The following is a 12644-nucleotide window of genomic DNA, read 5'->3' on the forward strand; positions in this document are numbered from 1 at the left end:
TATGGGATAAATCCCCACCTTTCCTTCTTCCTTATTGGAAACACGGGATATATTCCCGCCTTTCCCACTGCTATACCGAGAGTGAGGGATAAACCCCTCCCTTCCCACGGCTGTACTAAGAGTGTGCGATTAATCCCCACCTTTCCCTCTGCTGTACTGGGAATGTGGGATAAATCCCCACTTCTACCTCTGCTGTACTGGAGTGTGGGATAAATCCACACCTTTCCCGCTGATGTACTGGGAGCGCGGGATAAATCCTCACCTTTCCCACTGCTGTACTAGGACTGTGGGATAAATCTCCACCTTTTCCTCTGCTGTACTAGGTCGCGGGATAAGTCCCCGCCTTTCCCTCTGCTGTACTGGAACCACAGGATAAATCCCCGCCTTTCCCACTGCTGTACTGGGAATGTGGGATAAATCCCCGCTTCTACCTCTGCTGTATTGGGGGTATGTGATAAAACCTCACCTTTCCTGCAATTATACTGGGAGCACCGGATAAACCCTGCCTTTCCCACTGCTCTACTGGGAGCATGGGATAAATCCCCACCTTTCTCACTGCTGTTTTGGGAGCGCAGGATAAATCCCCGCCTTTCCCGCCGTTGTACTGGGAATGCGGGATAAATCCACCTTTCTCACTGTTATTTTGGGAGCGTGGGATAAATCCCCACCTTTCCCGCTGCTGTACTGGGAGCATGGGATAACTCTCCACCTTTCCCTTTGTTGCACTGGGAGTGCAGGATAAATCCTCACCTTTCTCTCTGCTGTACTGGGAGCACGGGATAAATCCTCACCTTTCCCTCTGTTGTTCTGGGAGTGCGGGATAAATCCTCACCTTTCCCTCTGTTGTACTGGGAGTGCAGGATAATCCCCATCTTTCCCTCTGTTGTACTGGGATTGCGGGATAAATCCCCACCTTTCCCTCTGTTATTCTGGGAGTGCGGGATAAATCCCCACCTTTCACTTTGCTGGGCACACAGTTGTCGTCTGTATCACGTGGGGAGCCCTGGGCGGCAGGTCAGACAGGGCAGCTTTCAAGCACACTTATTGTCACAAGATCAATGGAACAGATGACCCAGAAATAGAGGAGAAACATGCAGGGAGCAGAACCAGAACTGATTACTGACTGAAGGCAACATCAGCCGAAAACAACACTGCCTCTCAGCTGGAAGGATGAAAGTATGAAAAACTACAGAGCTGATGGCAGCTCAGCAACCCAGGCCTGGCTCCAGGATACCAACAAATGCTACGGTGCGCAAACCTGGCTGCAGGATCAAGCAAATTCTACGGTGCCCAGGACTCACTCCTGGATACCAACAAACAGAAAAAACTGATCACCCACCGCCTGATTTTTTGGGAACCTGGTACCTTGGCGCCCGGTGACATTTGGGATCCTGATGCCTTGGCGCCCGGTGACGTTTGTGTACCTGATGCCTTGGCACCTGGTGACATTTGGGAATCTGGGTCCTTGTGACATTTGGGAACCTGATGCCTTTGCGCCGGTGACATTTGTCGCTCTCGTTCCAACTCATCGTTGCCTTATATCTTGCACTTTATTTAAATTCATCAGATATTTTGGAAGATGTTGAATAGTATGGATGGCGTCGCGGTTAGTGCAAAGGTTTTTATGGTGGCAGTGATCAGGATTGGACCTGGGTTCAAATCCCATGCTGTCTGTAAGGAGTTTGCACGTTCTCCCCATATCCATGTGGGTTTTCCCTAGCGGCTCCTGTTTCCTTCCATCCTTTCAGAACGTACTGGGGGTGCAGGTTAATGAGGTATCAATTTGGTGGCCCGAACCTGTAGGGCCAAATTGGCTTGTTATTGCACTACATGTCTACATTTTTCTTTAAAAAAATGTGTTTTACAATACTGAGCAGCATCTGAACAGGGAATTAAAAGTGTGTTGGGTATAATAACGTCTGGAAAATCTGCCAGAGTTTTCCTGCACAACTCACACTGAAGTTCAAGCTTACAGAACTGGCGATGTTAATTCAAGTCTGCATTTCTCTCTCTTTGCCGCTGTCTGGAAAGAGGGTCTACATTCACCCTGTCATCTGCATGGGTTTCCTCCCAGCCTTCCAAACACAGGGGTTTGGCAGGTTCATTGGGCAGTACGTGTTTCATGGGCTAGAAGGGCCTTCCGCTGTGCTGTATCATTAAAATTTAAATCTTCAATAAATTTCGTACACATTCTGCTAGAAATGCTTTTTTTGTCTAATTTATCTGATGTTATATGGTCACCTGGTTTTTAAAATCTTTGCTGCTGAAGGTAAAAGTGAATTTCTACAACGGGGATTTGAGAGGGCGCTGATGGCTTCCCAATCGTGTCTGGAGCTCAGATTGTTGATGAATCGAACTGGAGTCTGTGCGGGAGGTGAATCCACGGACACTCAGTGCCTCAGAAGGGACTCTCTTTGCTTCTCTTTCTCCCATTAATAGAAGCACTGGCGACACTTTGCCTTACTGCAGGCAGAGGCAATTTTGTGTAATATTACATCACAAAATGAAGGAATCTTGAATTGTTGCAGATTTCCAGCACATTCCATTTTCTACTGTGTGCTCTGGCCTTGAGATACAACTCGGTGAGGTTGAAATGTTATTCACGAGGTGCTGCATGAGGGTTAGGGCCAAATGGTACAGTACCAGCAGGTCCTTCAACCCACATCAACCTTCCTGCACATTTCCACCAATTCCATCTCTCCCCCTCAACTCAAACACCTGCCTCAAGGCCTCTTAGACAGAGTATCTGATTCTGCCACTTGCCTGCCTTCTACACCCGTGCTTCTCCTTATTTTGTAAACCTCCATCAAGTTGCCCCTCAACCACCTTCACTCCAGTTAAAACAAGCCTAGCCTGTCCCATCTCTCTCTGCTGTCCAACCCAGGCCACGTCCTGGTGACTCACCTCTGCACTCTCTCCATCCCAACACCTCCTTCCACTGTGGTACGGTGACCTGTGCAAATGCACCACGACAATACTCTCTCCAACAACTGGTTAAAGTAATGGTTCTCCTTAGCTAATTCAGCATCAGCTCCCTCTCCCACTTCAACAACTTGAAGAAGATCACCAGGGAGTGAAGGAGACTTGGTTCTGCCTACACTGGCAGCACAGCTGATCTCTCTCCCCTGACACCCACAAATCCCCTCAGCTCCTTGGCAGATCAGCTGCAAACTCTGCACCACCCCTTCCAGACCCCTCCTTCCCTCATTTACTACAGTGAAGCAGTGACTCTGAACTGGGAGCCTACACTCGGGCAGACTGACTGAAAATAACATGCAACTTACCCGGGGCTCAGCTCAGCATTTGTTCAAAGTTCAAATTTATTGTCTGAGTTCAAACGGGATATCACAAGCAACCCTGAGATTCTTTTTCCCACGGGCCAGGCAGAATTTCTACATATCGGTAACGGTAAACTGAACTCAAGAAAAGATATGTGTACAAAAGAGAGAAATGTAAACAAACCGTGATGCAGAAAAAACAAATACAAGAAAATCCGGAATTCAAAAACCGGCAGCAAAAAACAAATCGTGAGAAATAAATAGGTAAAAATATACAAAAGTTTATAATTCTGATCCCTCCCACCACTTTGCCAATCACGCAACATGCAATCTCAAACAACCAGCAAATTCACTTATACGACATCTACCAATCCCTCTGGGTGCCGGGTACTGGGGGTGTTACCGTATTCAGTAATAACTAATGTGCAACTTAAGAGTGCTTAAATGAGTCTGTTGCCCATGGGCCAAAGGGTCTGTCTCTGTGCTGTAGGGTTCTATGGTTCTCAGGGTAATAAATGGCCCCAATGGCTGTGAAACTATTTGTCATTGTAAAGGCATTCACTGACATGCATCAGGGAAGGGAATCCCATCTTTCCAACTTGGTGTTGATGAAATGTGGTCAATGATCCTCTTTGAGGATGTGGAATAAGTCCCCATTTAGCTGGCAACTCCAAACTTCTGAATAAATAAATGCAGCCAGAATGGGAGCCAATTTTGGATTAGGTCCCGCGATCCTACCTCCTATAGACACTGCAAGAGAGACCTGCTGAGTTCCTCCAGTATTTTTGTGCAGAGTTCTCCAAATGTGGCCTCACCAATGTCTTAACTTTACCAGTACATCCCAACTCCTGTACTCAATCCTTTGGTTTATGAAGGGCAATGCGTTAAATCTCTCTATGACCCCATCGAGGAGTAGGGTCACTGACACCACTCTCATGGAGTTCCTTTGTTATTCTACGTATGACTTGGATTATCTGCTGCATTGGTGCAATCTGAATCCCTCTAAAACAATAGTCCAAATTCCAAGGTTCAAACGGGTAATGTGATGATGAGACGCTCGATGCTCGGTTTGAGATCCACCCTTGGGTGGCTTAAGGCAAATGTTGTTTTCAATGTCCAAATTTGTCCAGAGCTGCCTCCCAACATCATTGTCGTGGCTGTCCCTCGAGGTTGAGGATGAAGGCCTTCGTTCCATTGATCCACAGAGCGCAGGCGGTGCATGTATTTGTTTAACGTGGACTTGATGTTGCACTCCAAGAAGCACGCGATACTTCACAAATCAACCAACTCGCTCCAATGGCAGGAAAACCACGACGATTGGAGCTGATGGATTTGTTGCAGCCTTCATCTGCCTTCACAGCTGTTGAGTTCTGAGTAACTTCATCCATTTGTTGCACCGTTGAGGTCACCGTGGGTGGCCCGATCAAGAGCAGAGCTCAAGACTGCATCACTCTCTGGATCTCAGGACCATACAAGCTTCTCCACCACGACAAGGTGACAATCCCCAGCGTATGTGGCCGGGATCTCAATTAGCAGGGTGAAGGGTGGGTATGGAGACAGCGAAGGTCAGTTCCCTGGCTATCGAATGGGGCCAGAAACAGGAGATGGAAAACAAGGAGCATCAAAGAGGTTGGAGTGATGGACAGGGATTTGCTCAATGGGGGATTCTCACTGAAACCTATCAAACACTTGAAAGGCCTGGAAAGAGTGGAAAGTGGAGAGGGGGTTTCCTGTGGTGTGGGGGGGGGGGGGGGGAGTCTGGGACCTGAGAGCACAACTTCAGAATAAAAAAAAATGTTCTTTACAACAGATCAGAGGAGGAATGTCTTTATCTGTGGAGTGGGGAGTGTTCGATACCGTGGACGGCTGTAGGGGCCAAGTCACTGGATATATTTAAAATAGGTTCTTGATCAGGAAGGGAATCAAGGGTTCTGGGGAGATGGCAGGGGGATAGGGTTGAAGAGAATAGTAAATCGGCAGTGATGGAATAGAGGGGGTGACTCAATGGGCCGAATGGCCTAATTCCACTCCTGATCTGCACGGGGACTGGGCAGGGGCAGTGTTGTTGGGCAGGCTCACGGATGTACTGGCACAGGCTGCATCAAGATGACGGCGAAGAAGGCAGCTGGCCGGAGCCTGGGGAGGTTCCATACTTTATCCCAAAAAATTAAAAAGATCTTCAGCCATTGTTGGAGAAAATATGGAAAATATACCTCTGTACGATTCATTAATCCAGTGCTATGTACTTCAACTCCAATGTTTATGGGAAATATTAATGTAATTAAGTAAGATCCACAGTATGTAGAAACATTGGCTGATTATCGTATGTGTAGAATTTGCTGACTCCAAAGCCTGTTAACTTTAAAACACAAAGAGGGAAAATATCTTTATCCCCAAGGATGCACCAAACTGCTAACGTTAAAGCACGAGTCCATAGAGAAAACATCAAGGTCATACGTGGGAGTTACAGGAGATCAGATAGGAGAAGTTAGACAGGATGAGGTGGGGGAACCATAGTGGTGAGCGATTTATTCTAAAACAGGCCAGGTACAAGAAGATAAATGTGGCACAAGATAAATGTGATAAGAGAACCATGACCGAGAAACGGACTCAGGATGAGCTCATTGGTACAAAACATCAATCAAAGTCGAACATTGACAAGTCACTGAAAACCTGTATAAAAAGGGGCCGTGTCTCATAGCAACAGGCATTTCAGAGTCCAGACTTTGATTTGTCTTGGCTTTTGTTTGCAAATAAAGGCTTAAACTTTTCCGAAGAATTCTCTACGTTTCCTGACTCATTTTTGGACATCAAAAAACGACAACAAAAATAGGCATAATCCAAAGGTCGTGATCTCGATGCTGAAGCTAGAAGTCGGTGCTTGTTCTGTCATTTTGCTTTCACCTTGTGGGGCAAGGTCTGCTCTTTCTTCACATCTTCCCGAATCCCAGCCTCGTTTATAACCTCCAACTTCCGTCAAATCCACACCAAGCCAAAACTTTAATTCCCCTCTCACGATGCCACCAACCTTGCGTTGAGGAAGTATCTGCCTCGACCCACAGACCTGCTCATTAATAAAATCTCATTTACATGCTGAGAGCATTATCTGGAGTGCGAAGTACTTAGACAAATATTGATTGATCAGTTCTTGCCACCCCAGTGAGTCACTGGTGGACGAGAAGAGAACCATCTCCAGATTGATGTCCTGGGAGAAATGGAAGAGCGAGGGTTAACGGCAATGATGATGGTTCTCCTCCACTATCGCCCACCCTCTTCAAGAGGACACTTGATATTCAAAACTTCTCCATGGGAACTTTTATCTTTTTTGCTTGCGTTTATATTTAATCGACACTTCATCCAGTCTTTCCCAAAAAACAATAGAACCGTGCCCAAAGGTAAATAAACCATGCCGTCTTTTAGAATCCTTAGTGCCACATTCATCCATTCTTCCCTTTGCAACCTAGCAGTGTTACCACTAATGGCCCCTTGTCATTTCTCCCCCCTCTGCTGTTTGAGGGACTTCCCCATAGTCTCAGCCCCTCAGTGCCCGGTAATGGGAGGACACTGGACTGTGGTTTTTTTCCCCTCAGTGCCCTCGTGTTGGCTGCACCCAGCCTCAGTGTGTCCCTCACCATGTACTCCTGCAGCCTGGAGTGCACCAGTCAGCAGAATTCCCTCACCGATGTCTCTGTGTGCTGAAAGACCAACAGGTTTCGGGCAGCAGACCAAAAGGGTGTCTTTCTCCGAGTTGATGGCCTTCCAGCAGTTCTGGGTGACTGACTGTGCGCTTCCCCAGGAACAACCCGTAAATCAGAGCGTCCTCTTTCACGGTGCCGCTGGGGGTGAACCTTGCATCCTTCTCCACACACTCAAAGAGGTGGGCGACTGTCTCCTCTCCATTGAAGTCATCTCGAGGATGACGTGCATCATGGGTGAAGTTCCAGCTGCACAGGGAGAGCTCCTCTCACTGACAGCCAGCCCAGGTCCCGGTCGGTGCTGGTTGGAGACCTCATCGCAGGTCTTGGTGAAGTTACAGCACCATCTACTGAAAGGAGCTTGATGCCATGGCGGAGGAGGGATCCACCTGATTGTGTTTGATGTGGTACGAGATGGAAGGATGTGACCGAGTGTTGGTATCGTTGTTTCAGTAGGAGGTGTCACATTTCTTCCTCTTCTCCGGTGCGAAAGGCTCAAAATCCTTTAGAAACTATTTCAACAGAAGAACTAGGGGAGGCTAGAAAATTCATTTAGCCCTTGGAGAGGAAACTCAACACCCCAGTTATCTTCGTCATTGGGTGTAAGTGGTGTATTCTTCAAACTGGGGGAGATTCCAAAAGTGTCATCTCATCACAATGACGGGACTGGCTCCTGTAGTGAAATTGTTCTGAAACTGACAAGTCCATTACCTCACAACTCAAAGTTATTTCGTTGAAAACTGCTCCCTGCCCAGGCTCAAATATTTGACAATTTCTGACAAAATGCAACAGGGGCTTCAGCAGAGACTCGAGATTCCTTAATTGTCAGGCTACAGTACAGATCATTTAATGTTACACAAAATTGATTTCTGCGTGCCGTAAGGCAGACAAGGAGTCACCATACAGGTCTCCCGGTGCCCCTAACAGTACGAGAGAAAGAAAACCAACAGAGAGTCCCTTCAGAGACATCGAGGGTCTGTGGATTTGCCTCTGGCACAACCATAGTCTCTGCAGCTGCACAGACACCTCTTCGATCCATCAGTAACCGAATCCAAACCCAAACCTCCGACACGATCAGGAAGTCTTCAGGGCCTGAGGCCTCTTCAGGAGCCCTCCTTGTCCTCCCGAAACCTGGCTCCCATGAGCAGCCCACAGTCTGTACAGATCCCTTGACCACAAGTCGCCTATAGCCTGTGTGGGCCTCTCAGCCGCTGAGATCCTCACTGGTCTGCTGCCGTGGTCATCATCCTGTCGGGTTGTCTTCTCTACTTCGGAAAGTGGGGGGGGTGGGGGGAGGTTCTCCCCATTTCTAGTTCCCTGCACCAGTCTACTGCTCCCCGGAGTTTGCAAACCGTCGTGGCCACTTCCAAGTGCAGGTGCTGCCATCTTGGGCACAGCCCTTCGCAGGTGCAAGATTTTGCTTATAAATACTGTTGGCTCCTTTAACAGGCCATTTAAAGCCTGAATGAAGCCGTGGCATCAGGACCAGGCAGTGGAACCTGCTGTGTCCCCGCTTTCTGCAGATCCACACCAACAGCAGAGCCACCATTTTCTCTATCCACCTCCTGCAGGAAAGGCAGGAGCAGTTGTTGCTGAACCCTGCGACAGGGAAGTCCTGAGTCTCAATGTGGACAAGACGAAGGAGATGACCGTGGACTTCAGGAGGATCAGGAACAATCATCCTTTGCTACACATCAACAACTCTGCAGTGGACAGCACCAAGTTCCTTGGAGTTCTCTTATCGTAGACACTCAACAACTCCTCACTCATCAGGCGCAACAGCGATTGCACTTCCTGAGAAGACTGAAACGGCAAGGCTACCAGCCACTGTCCCGTCAACCTTCTACAGGAGCTCTATCGAGAACATCCTGGCTGGCTGCATCACAGTGTAGTATAGTTGCTACAGAGAAATGGATCGGATGTCAATCCACAGGACCATAAGAACGGCAGAGAGGATCACTGGAGTCTCCCTCTTCCCATCACGGTGATTGACCAGAATCGCTATCTGAAGAGAACATGCAAAATCATTGAGGACCCCTTCCACCCCGCACACAGCATCTTTCAGCTGCTCCCATCAGGGAAGAGATGCAGGAGGATCAGAGCCAGCTCCACCAGGCTGAGGAACAGCTTCTTCCCACGGGCAATGAGAATGCTGAACGACCAAAGGAACTGCTCCCACTAACCATCTGAGACTCTCACATTCATGAATATACTTATTTGTACAGATGAAATACTTGTCCTGCATCCTAACCCCAATGTTTGTTTGTACGTGTGTTATGTCTGGTTGTGGGTCTGCGTGTTTTGCACCGAGGACCAGAGAACGGTGTTTCATCAGGTTGTTCTTGTACAATAGATGACAATAAACTTGACACACTCTGGGACTAATTCCCATGGGAAGACCATCAAAGGGGCTCGAGGAGCACACAGCATCCTGCCATCTGCACTGAAAACCATCTGTACTTGGCTGTAACCAACTGGCAGAGTCCCAGTAGGGGAGTGATGGGGACTGGAGGAAGAAGGGGAAAATGGTGGATAGCATAACATCAGGACCAGGCTATGGAGCTTCCATCATCAAAATTAAGAAGTTACAGGGAAAGGTCACAGCACCTACTCTCTACCAGATGGCCATTCCCCCAGCTCCAGCTCCCACCCCTTCCCTCTCCATTCAGAGACTTATCTCCTTCCCCTCTCATGCCCACCCAAATCCACCATAAACCTCTTGCCTGTTGGCTTGTGCTCCTCCACCTGCCCCTTCCTTCCGCCCCCTCAGCCTTTTATTCAGGCATCTGCCTGCTTTTTACTCAGGCCTGACATGTTGGTTACCCTTTACTTCCTCCAGATGTTGGGGCAGGTAGAACCTCAGCTTGTAGCGGCATTTGGTGCCCTCAGACTTTGGTCCCACACACAGCCTAATGCAGCCACACAAGAAGGTGGTCGTTGGGATGAGGGCCATGTTGGGTACGCCCTTGACCGATCATCGTGATGAGGGTCACGTTGAGTACGCCCTTGACCGGTATTCGTGATGAGGGCCATGTTGGGTACGCCCTTGACCGATCATCGTGATGAGGGTCACGTTGAGTACGCCCTTGTCCGGTCACAGTGATGAGGGCCATCATGATGAGGCCCTCATCTCATGATCAGGTGGTGACTTGGACCCTTTCCATCTTGGATTCTCATGTGAACCGGAAAACTGGTATGACCACCCGAACAGAGGTGTGTGGGATGATCACACCTGCCCAATGTACAGCAGTACTGAGAGCACCAGCATTTATTACCCATTCCCAGTTACCCTGAAGCTGACAGCAGTGGTGACTCACCTTTCTGAGATGCTGTGGGAGCCTCGGTGCCGTTCAGGGGATGTCCAAACACGACTCAGTGACAGCGAAGTACCTGCAATGTATACTTCCCAATCAGGGTAATGGGCAGCCTGCTGTGGTGGTGTGGCTATGTTACTGCTGACCCTGTCTACCTGGTGGTGGGGGTCAGTGAGGTGGTGCCAGTGGCCCACATTGCACTCAGGAGGTGGACAGAATACATGTGCAGGCAGATGGCTGCTGTGCCTGGATGGTTTTGGATGATGTGTTGGAGAATCACGCCTCCAGTTACCTTGAAGGCACTCCAGCACAGAGGCAAACTGCGGCAGAGAGAAGGGCACAGAATTCAGGAGCAAGGGTCTTGGCCAGAACACTCATCTTGTAGCCACTGTGGCCAACGAGCCACCCCCAAACAGTGCAATTTCTCGTTCCCTTCACCTCTCTGGAAGAGGGAAGAGCACAAAGGTCTGTGCATATAACAGACGACCAGATCCACAACTCTTCCTGACTATTCAGCACCTGTCTTGACAACATTGAACAGGACCAGAATTGCGAGTGTCCTCTATGGCTGCACCAATGTGTGGGTCGGGACCAGAAATCAATAGAGAGGATCATTAAAACAGCAAGATCACTGGGGTCTCCCGTCCCTCTCTTGACATTTACCAGGCCTCATTGGCATTCTCACTAATGCTTGGCAACCTTTCTTCTCACCATCCATGCCTCTATTATCATCATGCAGAGGTACCCCAGGCACTGATATACTTGACATGGCCATCCGTGTGGGCCTCCACCTGGCATAATGTGCACATTGGGAGTAGACTGTACACAACGTGCTCCTCTCCCTCAGTGTGGGCCTGCAGCAAGCTGGGAATAGCTCCCTGCACTGTGGAACACCTATCCCATGGATGAGTCTGGCCAGGTGGCTGCAGTTGGGCTCTCCCTCAGAGAGAAGAGCAGATCAGTTATGCGGTCGCCTGCAGGAGAATGGCCAGTCACCTCAACGTTCACATCAGCACCAGGAGTTTCTAGGGGGCCCTTCCTGAAGGATCTACCATGCAAGTCATGTGATGGAGTAGTGGCCAGTAGGAGAATTCCAGCCCTCTCCAGAAAATAAGAAATAAAGTAAAGAAAATACAAAGTTCAAGAAACACAAAACATAACAAATAAAAGATAAAGTTGTGGAGAAAAGAATGAAAATGGCACCCAAGAAGGAAAAAGTAAAAACAACGGGAAAAAAAGAAAAGACGCTGGAAGAGAAAGGAGAACGCCTTATCTGCATGAAGAAACAGGGAGCCATCGTGGAGAAAAGAGCCCGTTCCCAAGGTTGGTGACGACCCCGCAGAGTCGCGACCTCCTGACCGCTGGACTGCAAAAGTGGTTCTTTGAGCTAAACAAAAGCGCGCAACTGCGCATGCGCGACTCACTAAGGAAAAAGAGAACACCAACAGGACGGGGCCCAGCTGAGGAGCGAACAAACACAGCGCGACAAGCTGAGGGATGCCCGACGTCAGGGCTCTCAGCTGGAAGAAGAGGAAAGGGAGTGATAGGAAAGAAGAACAGCAACAGGAGGCCCAACAGATGAGTAGTCCAGAAGAAGAGGATCAACAGCAAGAAGCCAAGCAAGAAGAAGCCCAGCAAAGTGCGGCAAGCAATTCAACAAGAAAGTCGGAAGAGACACAGATACAAGGATACAAGTAGAAGACACAAACATAGGTGCAGACACAGAAGAAGAGGAAGAAGACCAAGCTCTGCACAGAGAAATAGAAGGTAAAATAGCTGAACAGTATATAGATAAAATCTTTTTTCAAGAACAAATGAAAGCATTAAAAGAATGGTTGACATTAGAATTTAGTGAAATGAAAAGTACAGAAGAAAAACTGAGTAGAATAGAGCTGGTCATGACAGAAATAGGGAAAAGATTAGAAAATGTGGAAGAACGAGAAATGGTTGTAGAAATGGAAGTGAATGACCTAAGAAGAAAATTGGAAGACAGTGACAAAAAAGTTAAAGAGTCACAAGAGTTGTTAGCTCAGAAGATGGATATAATGGAAAACTATAGTAGGCGAAAGAACATAAAGATAGTGGGCCTAAAGGAAGATGAAGAAGGCACAAATATGGAAGGATTTATAAAAGAATGGATCCCAAAGGTCCTGGGAATGCCAGAAATACAAGAAGGAATGGAAATAGAAAGGGCACACAGAAACACTAGCTCCAAAACCACAGACACAGCAAAAACCAAGATCCATTTTAGTAAAATTTCTGAGATACACGACAAGAGAAAATATACAGGAGCGGGCAAGGAATAAAATTAGAGAAGACAACAAACCATTGGAATACAAGGATCAAAAAATATTTTT

At 48.0% G+C, this 12644-nt stretch overlaps 1 protein-coding gene across 5 annotated transcripts in view; it reads right to left on the reverse strand.

Annotated features, from left to right (window-relative positions):
- The window catches only part of rab27a (RAB27A, member RAS oncogene family), a 141660-nt gene that overhangs the window by 32154 nt on the left and 96862 nt on the right, over positions 1-12644 (reverse strand). Inside the window, exon 1 of one of the 5 annotated variants that reach the window (XM_069910641.1) lies at positions 2242-2404. The exons of the other annotated variants lie outside the window; for them this stretch is intronic. The gene's annotated coding sequence lies outside the window, so the exon portion shown is untranslated. Of the gene's footprint in view, positions 1-2241; positions 2405-12644 lie in introns of those variants that run through there. 5 annotated transcript variants of the gene reach the window in all.

This window comes from Narcine bancroftii, chromosome 14 (genome assembly GCF_036971445.1).
Source record: "Narcine bancroftii isolate sNarBan1 chromosome 14, sNarBan1.hap1, whole genome shotgun sequence".
In the NCBI taxonomy this organism is placed as follows: domain Eukaryota; kingdom Metazoa; phylum Chordata; class Chondrichthyes; order Torpediniformes; family Narcinidae; genus Narcine; species Narcine bancroftii.